This window comes from Staurois parvus, unplaced genomic scaffold (assembly GCF_062004578.1).
Source record: "Staurois parvus isolate SC_StPar_1 unplaced genomic scaffold, SC_StPar_1.0 ptg000689l, whole genome shotgun sequence".
In the NCBI taxonomy this organism is placed as follows: Eukaryota; Metazoa; Chordata; class Amphibia; order Anura; family Ranidae; genus Staurois; species Staurois parvus.
Window position 1 is genome coordinate 2250139 of NW_028318485.1, and position 14265 is coordinate 2264403.

A 14265-nucleotide genomic window follows, 5' to 3' on the forward strand; every position below is an offset into this window, starting at 1 on the left:
TTTCCTGCAAAAAAACAACTGAGGCCTGTCTATGTTGTAGTTCTCTATATAGTCGAAATCTTTTACCTGGGCAGTTTAATCCATTTACATTATGGGTCACGAAGCGTATTTCCTCCATATTTTATTTACCTTCTTCCTATTTTACCATTTCCTTTCCTCTTTCCCTTCCCTATACCTCTTCTCTCGTACCAGATGTCAGTTTTGAAACTCCCTATCCCCAATCCCCTCCCTCTTCTCTCCCTCCCCTTCTCCCCCCCCCTCCATCCCCCCCACCTCCCTCTCCCCCCCTTCCCTCCAACACCACGAACCCCTCCCCCCTTCCCCCTCCCCCCTAATAGGTTTTTTATTTGCCTATAAATCATCTGTGGAAAGAGTCCCACTTTTGATTCCTATCTGGGGGCTCAGCTCCGTCCATGTGCCGCTCACCTTCCCCCCCTCCTCCCCGTTGTCCCTCTATCTATTTGTTCTCTGTTTTCTCTTCTAACTAGCTGCCATTCTTCTTTTCCCAACATAAATAACTCTCTCTCCTCCTCTTCCCATCCCGGTATCTCTATTCTCTGCAGTTCAAATTTATTACAAAAGTCCTTCATATCTTCAGAGGATCGCAAAAAAGCTGTGACTCCATCTTTCCATCCAATTAAGCATGCTGATCGACCCCATCTATATTGCACATTCTGATTCTTCAACAGTTCCAATAATGGTTTCAACGATCTCTTTCTTCTCAATGTCTCGGCTGCTATGTCTGCAAAAATTTGAATATTTTTCCCTCCATAATTGATATTCGTTCTTCCTTTAATCTTCCTCCATATCTCATCCTTATCTCTATAATTATGGAACCGAACGATTATATCTCTTGATTTTTCTGGGCCTTTTTCTTGTTGAAACTTTCCTATCCTGTATATACCGTCTAATTTATACATTTCCGCACCAGGTCTGTCCATTATGGCATTCAAAATTTTTCCTGTGATCTCCTTTAGATCTTCCCCCTGTTGCAGCTCTGGGACTCCTCTTATTCTAATGTTATTTCTCCTGTCCCTATTTTCTTGATCCTCCATCATATAGAGCAGTCTTTTTTGTTCCTTCCGAGTATCTAATATCAGTTTTTCTAATTTTGGGATAATTTGGGTATGGGATTTAACTGTTTCCTCCGTTTCTTCCACTCTAGATAGCAACTGTCCCATTTCTTTCCGAATTATCCCCATCTCTTGCTTTATAGATTTTTCTAAATTTCCAAACATCTCCGCCATTTCCTTTTTATTTGGCACTTGCAGTTCTCTTTCAGTTTCTCCCAACTCCATACTTTCCAGTGTTTGTTGGCTATTGTTAGCTGGTCCCAGGGAAGATCTTAAGCTATTGTCTAAGCTTATTTCCAGTTCACTTCTATCACTTATTTCCTGGGTTTTTACTGGAGTTAGTTTTCCCTGAGACGTGTATTTTTTTATTGTTCCAGTTTGGGAGTTCTTAGGCATATTTCCTTTACTATTTTTCCCTTTCATGTCGCATATAAGATTATTAGAGCTTTTTCAAGATTCTGGGGTATATACTTAAAACTGTCACTGCTTTCTTCAGACCCTCTTTGGGAATTCCCTTCTTATTCTTTATGTTGGATGTCAGTTGGTCAGTAGGACAGCTTGAAAAACTAACACTAACACTTGGGGGAGACCCACAGCTCTCACTCACCCTTCTGGAGTAGCTTCCGAGTTGCAGTCCTGGGATGCCCTTTCTCCTGCTGCCTTGTCCTCCAGGGAATTCCCTTGGGTCTCTTTGTCCTCCTCTGCATATACCCCGAGATATCCCTGGAGACAGCTCTGCTGTGAATGTCGGCTCTTCCCCTGCCTCCTAAGACGCCGGCCGGTCTCTTTCTCTCCCAGCTGTACACCTCGGCAGCCCATGTGGTATCGCCACTCCTCCTTGTCTCCTGGCAACCTCACACTCTCTCCCCAGGATCACCGCTTGCAGAGTTCATAGGGGAAGGACACGCTCCTTCTCTACACTCCGGTCAAAAGCCGCATCGCCGCCGGGATCTCCCCTCTCCTCAGGTCAGTCTCCAGCCGCCCTCCGACTCAGCTAGTCAGTCTCTCGGGACAAATTAGGGAGGATAGGTGGGGGAGGCTATCGGAGAGTTCCTATACTCCGCTCTCCTGTGCCGCCATGTTCGGGCTCCGCCCCTCCCCCGTCGTATGGGAGAAGTGTGAGATTCTTGAGCGGCCTCTTGGTCCTCCCACGAATGAAGTTGTGTCACTGGAGTGAATCCGACCTGTAGGGCCGGTTACCCTGCAGCTTCAGTGGGCTCAGTGATCTGAACTCTCCCGCTCTACTCTCTGGTTTGATCTGACCCATCCTGGGTCCTTCTGGATCTGCACTACCCGTCTCTCTCTCTCTTTCTCTTTCTGGGATGGTGCTAGGCTGCGTGAATTTTCCTTGGATGGTGTCCCACAGCACAGCCCTCACTCCTCTCTCTCCCTTGCATCACTGTCTGCCTCTTTTTCCGGGCTGCTGGCTGTACTTTCCCCCTGAGCAGAGGGCATGCTGGGGGCTGTAGTCTGCTCCTTGTGGACACCAGTGGAGTCACCAACCTTCCATGTTGGTGACCCCACTGTTGTCCTAGTCTCCTCTGAATATCCCTCCACTGTGGACAGTGGGGAGGGAAACAGAGTGGGCAGTGAGCATGCGGAAAGGAGGGGGAACTGAAAAGCCTGCAGCTGTGCTAGTCTATTTCTTCCTCTAAAGTGGCTCTTTCCTCCCGTTGTCACTGCTCTGCTGTGCAGGGAGGAGGATGCAAAGAGCAGCGGGGCAGAGGTGGCAGCTAACACCTGCTACACACTCCCCCCACCAAAGAACATTTGGTCCTCAAAGGAGGGACGGAGTCCATCAATGTGTAATGTCCATTACCTGGTAATAGCTTTCAAAGTACCTGTAGAGGCAAAGCAGGTTAGTACATATATAAAAACAAACAATTGGTGTGTACACCAATTACACACCAATTGGTGAAGATAGCTTCCCCTGTCAGGTAACTACAAACAATCCCATTCTTTGTGTACTAGGCATGCTTTTTTTGGAGAGTCTGTCAGCAGTAAATCTGGACATTGATCTTCCAAGGCTTTCAATGTTAAACAGAGGGGGTCCTCTATCTGGTCCTTTGTTCAAAAGCTTAGGTGGTAGGCATTCCTCCTTGACTTGGGAAAGGTCACAGTAGTATTTGGGAACACCTACTACTGAGACTCCGATGGCTTCAGCCCCTGTTGTTCCTCTGGCCCAATATTCTGGTCCTTGACGCAAGGCTTGTATCCCTTCTGAAGTCAGTTGGGTCTACTCTTCAGAGGAAGCCCTGAGTCTTAGGATCTCCTCGACAGGGCAGCTGAAATAAAATCTTGATATGGCTGCCAACCACATGTAAATAGTGACATCTAGCTTGGTTTTGAGAATTATATATGCTGTCAGTTTTGACTACAAAATCTCCACCATACAAGTAGCCTTTCAGCTTGTCTACCACTGGCCACTCAAGAACTTCAACCTGTGGGTAGGGTAGTTATTCTGAGCGGGTGTAAGATTTCTGTTCACGTAGGCTTCAGGCCGCAGGTGTCCATTGTGCTCTCGATACTATACCCCACCTAGCCAGTATCGAATAGCATCAACATGCAGTTCATACGGTTTGGTTTCGGTTGGCATAGGCTAGAAAGGGAGCAGTCATTAAGCTCCACTTCAGCTGATGGAAAGCTTGCTCACACTGGTCAGTCCAATGGTCCCCAATTGACTCCCGGGGCTTCATGGGCCCTCCGGTTTGTTTGACTTGTTTTGGTGGACCTGGGTTGCCATCATCATCATCCTCGTTCTTCAACAAATCATTAAGCGGCTGAGCTTTTTTAGTGAATCCCTCAATATATCTTCTGTAGTGTGAACCCCAGGAATGACCTAAGCTTAGTTATGTTGGTAGGCCTTGGCCAGGAGGTGATATTTTCCAGCTTCTGAGGGTCAGTAGCTTTTTCTTCAATGGAGACAACATGCCCAAGGCAATTCACTGAAGGCTGATAAAACTGACACTTTTCTAGACAATTTCAATGACTCGCAAACAATGCATGCTCTCTTTACCTCTACTAGTTACTCAAGGAGATCTTCCAGGTCACCCAGAGGGATCAGTTGAACTCGCTCCATGAATGGCTTGTCTTCCTGGATGCGAATCCAGCGTTGGGCACTCTTTGGACACCCCACGTCGAATTCACTCTTCGAGAGCATCTCCTGCCATCTCAGGAGATGGGATTTGACTCTTTCCTCCCACTAAGGGGGTAGTGGGGAGTTCTGTGGCTAGAACTTCTCTATAGGGATTCTGTGCTTTCTTTCCCCCTTCAAATCAGATAGTGGATCTGGGATGGCTGGATTCACCTGTCCTAGTAGTATTCAGGGCCTCCAATTTCACTGGTGCGGCCATAACATTGCAGACCTTGACTGGAATCTTCTAATGGTTTCACTACAAAGCCCTAGTGGATATTACTTCTGAGATCACCTCTACCCCCATGTCCTCTTGTCGACAATTGGCTTCAAGAAAAACAAAGGGGCCCAGTTGCTCCCAAATGAGCTTGACTGAGGCTCATAGACACCTCACCCCTCCAGGTTGCAGTATCTTTTCACTTCTGTCTAATCGCCATATCTTCCCCACTCCTTCAGCTGGAGCTTTCTGTTCTTGAACTAGGTGCTGATATACTTGTCTCAGCATGGGGTGTATACCCTTGGTCAGGCTTCGAGACAAGAGGAGTGAGCAGTCTCCTGACAAGTCAGTGTTGGTCCCCACTATTAGGGAACTCTTTTTGCCTCCTGGTGGTTGAGGGCATACAATGGCTAGTGTGTCAAATTTCTCTGAATACCCAACCACGGAGGGGGTCAAAGGTCAATGTAACCAGTAAGTTTCCATCATATGGGAAGTTCTGGGTTCAAAGGCCCCATAGTTTTAATTCCTCTAAAGGAAAATATAAAACTGCAGTGAGCGCTCTCAATAATTAGCAGCTGAACATTCAAGGAAAACGCATAAAAGTCCCAAGAAATATATATATGTAAAATGCAGCGCTATTAATATATCATAAGTGGTTGTGGTGGTATTAATAAATGAATAATAATAAATAATAATAAAACACAGTCCAGTAAAAGGTGCTCGTTGATTCCCGGTGCAGATGGTAGAAATGTGCACTAACCAGAAGCTTATAGGTAATACGCATGTGAGTAAATATCCTGAAGATTCCCCTCTCCTTTCTGGTCTGATCACGGGAAAAACTGGAAAGAATGAAGATCAAGCGCCCTCGTGTGGTGAAGATGTGGTCCAGCAGGTCAGAGAAATCTTTGCCAAGATGTAGTTCCCCCCTCCCAGGAGCTGACACAGGAATCACTCAGGGCTGAAGTTAGACTTGCTTGTAGTCTTCTGTACTCTCCTTTTCTCATCAGCAGTTAGAGCAGTCTTGTGACTTCTATCAGTGTTCAGCATAGCACTGGTTACAGCTTGTAGGAGGAGTTTTCTTTCTGCTCTAGGATTATATAGATCCCTGACCTCTGTCTGGACAGTGCAGATTGGGCTGCGCTGATCACATGTACTCGCTCTCAGTGAGAGCGAGTGCATGTGATCAGCACGGCCCAATCTGCACTGTCCAGACAGAGGTCAGGGATCTATATCCTCCTAGAGCAGAAAGAAAACTCCTCCTACAAGCTGTAACCAGTGCTATGCTGAACACTGATAGAAGTCACAAGACTGCTCTAACTGCTGATGAGAAAAGGAGAGTACAGAAGACTACAAGCAAGTCTAACTTCAGCCCTGAGTGATTCCTGTGTCAGCTCCTGAGAGGGCGAACTACATCTTGGCAAAGATTTCTCTGACCTGCTGGACCACATCTTCACCACACGAGGGCGCTTGATCTTCATTCTTTCCAGTTTTTCCCGTGATCAGACCAGAAAGGAGAGGGGAATCTTCTGGATATTTACTCACATGCGTATTACCTATACGCTTCTGGTTAGTGCGCATTTCTACCATCTGCACTGGGAATCAACGAGCACCTTTTACTGGACTGTGTTTTATTATTATTTATTATTATTCATTTATTAATACCACCACAACCACTTATGATATATTAATAGCGCTGCATTTTACATACATATATTCTATTTCCTCTAGTTTCTGCAGGGGCAAGTGTTTGAGGTGCTTGTCTTAAAAGTCTAGCTGCTTGTCTTAAAAGTATAGCAGGGTCACTTGCACCTCTGTATCCAGACAAGGCTTTGTGTAGATGCCTTCCATCTAAATTGGCACGATGGGACAATGTCCCACTAGCTCGGCAGGGAACTTGCATGGAGTAGTAGGGCTAGTCCGTCCCATCTTCTTTATTCATAAACCTTTCTTGATGATCTTCTGGTTTTATTTGTGTCTCAGTTGGGCCCCGGAGGGCTGGTGTGCATTAACTTTCTGAGGCAGGACACCTGAGGTTGATGGGAGCGGGTTGTCTGGTCACTCTGAAATGGCAGTGTGGGCCCTCTGTGAGGGTTTGGGCTTCCACAGTGGCCCGTTTGCATCTTTGATTTTGGAGTTGACTTTTGCAGATAGGCACCCAGTTTGTGCCTTCACTGGGGTCTGTCACGGATCACAAGATCGCCGCCACCAACATGCGACGATCCCACGATCGCGATGTCTATTATGTCACGATCACGGCGTCAGATCCCAGACCTTCTCACCAAAACTCATGACCGAAGGGCTAGCCGACCTAAAACCGCAATGTGACGTGTGTAACAATGCCACACCCAGCTGCACCCTGCACAACGATTTTCCAGCTAATGGATACCGACCGACGTGCTGGCAGCCTGGATCGATTGTTACTGGGTCAGGTTAATTAGGCAATTAACCACTTGAGCTCCAGAGGATTTACCCCCCTTAATGACCAGGACTCTTTTTGCTACTCGGCGCTGCACTAATTCAACTGATAATTGCGCGGTCATGCAATGCTGCACCCAAACGAAATTTGTCCTTTTTTTCACACAAATAGAGCTTTCTTTCGGTGTAATTTGATCACCTGTGCGCTTTTTATTTTTCATGCTATAAACAAAAAAAGGACAAACATTTTGAAGAAAAACAATATTTTTTACATTCAGCTATAAAAAATATATAGTAAACTCAAAGTTGGTTATAAATTTAGGCCAAAATGTATTCTGCTACATATTTTTGGTAAAAAAAATCCCAATAAGTGTATATTGATTGCTTTGTGTGGAAGTTATAGCGTCTACAAACTATGGTATAAATATTGCAATTTACGCCATTTTTCTGCTATACAGCGCTGCGCTAGTTTAACAGACAATTGCGCGGTCATGCAATACAGTACATAAATGAATTTACATCCTTTTTTTCCCCACAAATTGAGCTTTCTTTCGGTGGTATTTGATCGCCTGTGCGGTTTTTATTTTTTTCGCTATAAAAAAAAAGGCTGACAATTTTAAGGAAAAAAAACCAATATTTTGGACTTTTTGCTATAAAACATGTCCAGTAAAAAAAAAATGCAAAAATCAAATTTAGTCATAAATTTCTGCCAAAATGCATTCTGCGACATGTCTTTGCTAAAAAAAAAAACCCAATATGTGTAAATTAATTGGTTTACGTGAAAGTTATAGCATCTACAAATGGCGGGAAAGATACTGGGATTTTTAGTTTTTTTTTTATACTAATAATGGCGGTGATCAGCGAATTATGGCGGCGATCAGGGACTTATGGCAGCGACCAGCGACTTATGGCGGGACTGGGGGACTGTGGCAGACATTCTGACATTGGGGGTACTGACTTGGGGTCACTGACATCCCCAAAAACACTAATACAGTGATCAGTGCAAAAAAAAAAACACTGACACTGTACTAATGACAATGGGGAGGAACGGGTTAACTTTATTTTGCAGGGAAGGGTTATAGGAGTGAGGGGAGTGTTTTACTAGGGGGCGGGGGTGTGTACTGGACGGGACAAGGCTGATCAAGAAAGAGAAACTGTTCTTTCTCGATCAGCTCATCCTCGAGCTGACAGGGAAGTGACAGACAGCACAGCTACTGCAGCTGTGCTGTCTGTCACTGTTTGCCGCCGATCGCCGGGAAACAGCCGCTAAGGGCCGGCTGTGACCCGGCGACTCACATCTGCGGCGGTGATTGGCGGGACAGATAGGGCGGCGGCGCGCCTCGCGCGCGCCCCCTATTTGTTTACAAAACACACGTTTTAAAACGTGGTTTTGCCTGCAAGTGCCGCCCTGCCGCCGTATATCTACAGTGGCTGGGCGGCAAGTGGTTAACCATTCACACTGCCACCACCTCCTTTTTATTCAGAGAAAGAGGAAACTCGACTTTCAGCTATAACACTATAATGGTTGATATAATCGACTGCATAACCCGGTCATAATACAGGCCTGTTATACAGAGGGTTAAAACAAACAGTAGCGTCTCTTTAAAGGCAGGGATTCGTAAATTGCAATTAAGAGCTATAGAAACAGTAACACTTTCAGAAAAAAAGATTTATTACTAAAAGGGTCAAACAGGTGCAATAAAAATATTTATAGAGAAGATGTAACTAAGATAAATATATATATATATATATATATATATATATATATATATAGATAGATAGATAGATAGATAGATAGATAGATAGATAGATATACAGAGCATAACAGCACAGCAAAGAGATAACAGAGAGAGGTTAAAGGGTTAAGGTACTTGCCATTAAGCCTTGGGTGTAAGCAGATCACGTTTCTGAGCAGAAGGGTGCTTTTTGATCTCCCTATGTTACGATGGTAAAGATGGGAGAATTCTTCAACTTAACTTACTCTTAGGCTTGGCCGCCTGTTTTAAAGTTTCACAGCAGGGGGTGGTTCTGAAGTAAAAGACCAATCCCCTGTTTAGGGAGGAATCGTCAGGCGGAGCCCTAAACTGGAGCCAACATCTTTCATAACTCATATTCTGGTCCATAACCTTCCATCTGCACCAGGGTAGATTATTATGCAGACAATTCTGAGGATTGACCAGATATGAATTATGAAGTTGTATGCTACACGGTTTGCGAGATCTATTTCTCTGCTTTCTCGTGTGCCCGAGATAAGGTGAGTGACCCATCAAACTGTTCACCTGCTCATCGTCCATCCAATGATATGTCCGGCTTTTATGTATGTCTCTCATATTCCAAGATATGAGACATAAGGGAAAAACGGATCTTTTAAAAATGTTATCTGATGTGGGCTTCTTGGGAATGCCTTGAACAACTGGGAAGGCTCCCTTATCTTTTTACGAGGTGTGAAATTACACAGGTTCTTTGAACAGTGCGGCACCACGTGGCTCCCTGCCGGGATCTGGCCTGTGACACTTTTAACACACACACATCTGTCACTGTGCCTCTCAGAAAGGGAGGGGGAAGGAGAATGAGGGAATAACATGGCTACTCTTACAAAATGGCAGACTGCGTCAGTCTCTGGTGCGCACGTTTGCGACAGGGTTCTCTGAGGTTTTTCGCCAGCTTTCGAATGCTGACTTTCATCTTTTGGCAGACTCGTGCAGTTGCGCCAGTAGTGACCCACCTCTGCACAGTTAAAGCAGACTACTTGACTCACTGACATCTTGGTATGGGCAACTGTAGAGGTTGAAGTTTGACTGACTGGGTCCTGGAATACTTTTGCCAGATATGGTGACGATTCTGTCTGCTAGCAGATTCATCTACATCATTTGGGACATCTGTGACTTCATGGTGGCTATCTATGAATTGGTCTGTGCCACACCCACTGACCCAACATCAGCTAGAAATGCTGATGCTGACCTGGCTACAGTTTCCTTGTTCTCAAATATGGCTTCTTCTTTCCTCACTACCTTAATGAGTATAGAATACTTTAGCGACATGGCATCGGTTGAAGTTCTCAGCTGGATCCAGGATAGATCAAAGCGTAGAGCACATTTCAGTCTGCTGCATTCTAGCTTGATCTATTGTTGAAATTTCCATTCCATTCTTTAATACAATCTGGTTCAGAATTTTGTTAAATCACTGGATATACTCAGACAGGTGCTCATCCTGAAGTTGGAAAATGTGCTCAAATTGATAAATCAAGTCTGCGGCCTTCTTTGTTCCTCCAAACTCCTCCTGTATCATAGCAAGGTAATCATAGGCTGTGCGGGTCAATTGACTTAATTTGAGATTTCTGATAACTTCCACAGCAGCTCCTCTCAAAGTCTCACTGATCCGTTGTTTCCTTTGGGCTTCTGGCACATCCCACTCTTCTAGAGCTAATTACATATATGACCTCCTTATACCCTCAAAAAGTCAATACTTTCCACCCTAGAAAGTGTTAAATATATACAAAAAAACCTTTTTGGTGATGCAATAAATCCCACATTGAATTCAAAATCCTACATATACCAAATGATCTAATATAATATAAATACACCAACTCAAAATAGTCCAATGTGAACTCCAAAATTATGCCCAAAAATTGTCCAAAATAAATCCAATATAGTGTCCTAATTCCAATCTTTTCCTTCCAATCTGTGAAAATTATTCCTCCAAACACGTACCTCGAGAAATAAAAATAAACAATCTAGTGCAATACAATTAATTAGAAAAAATCACCCCGTGAAACTCCACACTTCACTGCAAAAGTATATGTATTTGTGAAAAAAAAAAAATATATATATAAATTCAATTATACCAATCTTATTTTATAATAGTGCAAAAACCACATCAATCAAAAGTGTGCGCACTCTGTGATCACTGCTGCACAGTGAATTCCTTCAACCACCACACAATAGTACAAAATACTATTACCCTCTATGTGTGTAATTGAGGCTCTACCAACATTATGGATCAGTAATCTTCCAAAAATCTTCTTTTGGGATATTTCCAGGTCCTTCATGAAGCGACCACACAGGGTCAAACCGCTTTTTTCCCAATAAGCACAGCCAGCCACTCAATCCTCCACGTCAAATATCACAAATCATGAACTGTTTGTGATATTTGACGTGGAGGATTGAGTGGCTGGCTGTGCTTATTGGGAAAAAAGCGGTTTGACCCTGTGTGGTCGCTTCATGAAGGACCTGGAAATATCCCAAAAGAAGATTTTTGGAAGATTACTGATCCATAATGTTGGTAGAGCCTCAATTACACACATAGAGGGTAATAGTATTTTGTACTATTGTGTGGTGGTTGAAGGAATTCACTGTGCAGCAGTGATCACAGAGTGCGCACACTTTTGATTGATGTGGTTTTTGCACTATTATAAAATAAGATTGGTATAATTGAATTTATTTATTTATTTATTTATTTATTTATTTATTTATTTTTTCACAAATACATATACTTTTGCAGTGAAGTGTGGAGTTTCACGGGGTGATTTTTTCTAATTAATTGTATTGCACTAGATTGTTTATTTTTATTTCTCGAGGTACGTGTTTGGAGGAATAATTTTCACAGATTGGAAGGAAAAGATTGGAATTAGGACACTATATTGGATTTATTTTGGACAATTTTTGGACAATTTTTGGGCATAATTTTGGAGTTCACATTGGACTATTTTGAGTTGGTGTATTTATATTATATTAGATCATTTGGTATATGTAGGATTTTGAATTCAATGTGGGATTTATTGCATCACCAAAAAGGTTTTTTTGTATACACTCTTCTAGAGCGTTCATGGCTTGCTCCATCTAGGTTTCATATTCTTCTTCTCCAGCAGGTATTGGCTGTTGTCCTGGGAAAGCTCTCAGTTACAGATACCCAGTTCCAGTGTATGATGGGGTGTATTTCTGGCATTTCGCCACAAAATCTTCCAAGGTGGCAATGAATTTCAGCCCAATCATGGCTAAGGATGCTGGTACAGTCGTCTCTTCTGCCAAGGCTACTTGGCTTGAACTTTCTGGGCTCACATCTGGTACAATGAAATGGATTAACCGAGCTTCAACACCGTTGGTCAACTGTAAAGTGGTCCCTTGGAAATAGGCCCTCTGCCAGGGAGTGAGCACAGGAGTTCACTTGATTGGGTTTGACATCTATCACACTATTCTTTTGGTCAGGAACTAGTGTCTTCACTGCCTGATCAACTTGCCTCTCCATCCAGGCCTCCCTTGGAATGTTGATTACCACATAAAACCCTCGGCGGCTCTATTCCTCTCCACGCCACTAGATTGCAGCAGCAGGGTCCATCTTCATGGTTTCTAGGGCGTTGTCTTTGAGATTTGCTGGTAGAACAGGTGAGCCGCTTAGTAAGATTTGGGTCCTCTGTTCTGCTCCTCGACTCCAAGAACAACCTCAGCCCATCTAACACACCTGGCTGAATGGAAATCACTACACACACAAATAAGGACACAAGTGGAAAATACCTTTATCCTGGCTGTAGACTATTACCAGTGAATAGATGCACACCTGAACGAATATACACACACTTTGCCTATTCAATTATTTTGTTCATACTGGAATCAAATTAGCAAGAGTATAATCACAGAAAGGCAAATGTCTGTTGTACGCAAAGGCAAACTATATATTAGGAATAAACAATACATCGCTATACAATATTTAAGTAGACCCAAACTGTCCTGCAGGACTTAGACATTAGCTCTCTTACTGAGAGGTTTCTCTCCCACGTGAGTAGAGAAGAAATGCAAGAAACATTAAGCTAACTCACTGATGAGCTTCCAGTAGCCAGAGTCAGGTTTTAACTCTCTGCTGAAGAGGATGAGAAATATGTCATGAAAACTAAACATAAGATAGGGGAATGACTCTTCTGCTGGCTTGATGGGCTCCTTATGTTGGTACACATGAAAGGTATGGTCCCTTTGAATAGAAAGTGGCACTTCCCCAGAAGTGGTGGGAATGCAAGCAGAGTCCCCCCCCCCTTTTTTTTCTTTGTTACAAATGGTGTCAAATTTGTGCAGTCACTTTAATGACAACAGATGAAGGTGAGGGAACTGAATTTGCCAATATTATGTCCCTTTAGTGCAGAACTACATTTGTAAAACTTTTTTTTCCTTCTTGGGATAGAATAGGCTTGTTGTGGAATGTATTCAGAATTTCAGCCTATTGGGGATACAGAAAGCGGTAACACAGTTTTTTTTATAAGTCCGCGAACGTACGAAAAACCCGTAAGTGTTCACAAAAAACGTGCAAGTACAAAACACCACACAAAAAAGTGCACTTAGGGGTGTGCTTTGTCCTTCCCCTGAAGGGGATGGACCTCTACCCTGATCCCCCGGGGCACGAAGCTCCTGATAGGGACAAGGTTCCCATGTGGTCCGCCTAGCCAAAAGGCCTGGCGGACCCCGTTCCTTGTGGCCAGCTGAAGCCAGCCACCAAGTACTTGGTAAGGGGGCTCTCCCGAAGAGAAAACCCCCTAGGGACAGGGGAGGAAGGAACCAAAAGGCCACACATCCTCCCCCTAGACTTCAGGGTAGGCCCGAGGACCCACAACCTACCATCCTGTGAGAAAGAAAACACACACATGAGTGAAAAGTGACAAACGTGGGAGAAAAAATAAATAAAATAAATAAATAAATAAGTGGCCGTGCAGATTGTGCACTGGCCAGGCCCTGAGGCCCGTAGCAAAAATTGCCGAGGACTTAGCCAAAAGGCCCAGCCCTAAAAGGCGCAGTGCAGAAAAAGTGTTGAAACAGTGACCATGTGCCTTTTCACACGTTGGGGTCCCACACCCAAATGTTACTAAGAGCACCCCTGAGGCGACCACTCTCAGGGGGCACTGGTTCGCGGACTCTCTGCCTCCCCGGCCCCTGGCCAGACAAGGTAGATCCGTTCAAATCAGGAGGAACTGGGCCACCTCCGGTTTTCCAGGGGGAATTACTCCCGGGCCCCAGCAGCCTGTGGGTGCCTCGGTTTCTGTTCCAGCCCTGTATTAACCATCAGGACCCCCATCCTACCTGCAGGGGTACTATACAACCAATCATCCCCGCAAGCAGGAATGACTGTGGAGCACCCCTACTGGACACTGATAAGAACAGATACTACACTTGATCTTAGCCAAAAGGCCGAGAAGAGAACCGAGAAGTGTTAATGGAGATATCCTATGAGCAGTAAATCAATAGGCATGAACAGGGGTAGGCCGCAACACTGAAGGCCTATAGTGTCTGTATTTCTGTGTGGTGATCTGCACTTGGTGTGATGTTGCCGCAGTTGTCATACAACAAAACGCATGAGAATCGTGGCAAAAATAAAAACGCGCCTGGCTCAGGGCCAAAATTTGGTCCTTGAGCTTCTTTGTTGCAACAAACGTGCATAGGGCAGCCCAT

General features: G+C 44.3%; 1 pseudogene; it reads right to left on the reverse strand.

Moving 5' to 3' along the window:
- Nucleotides 1–13899: 13899 nt before the first annotated feature.
- Nucleotides 13900–14016, reverse strand: LOC149447399 (U2 spliceosomal RNA; annotated as a pseudogene).
- Between the last annotated feature and the right edge of the window lie 249 nt (nt 14017–14265).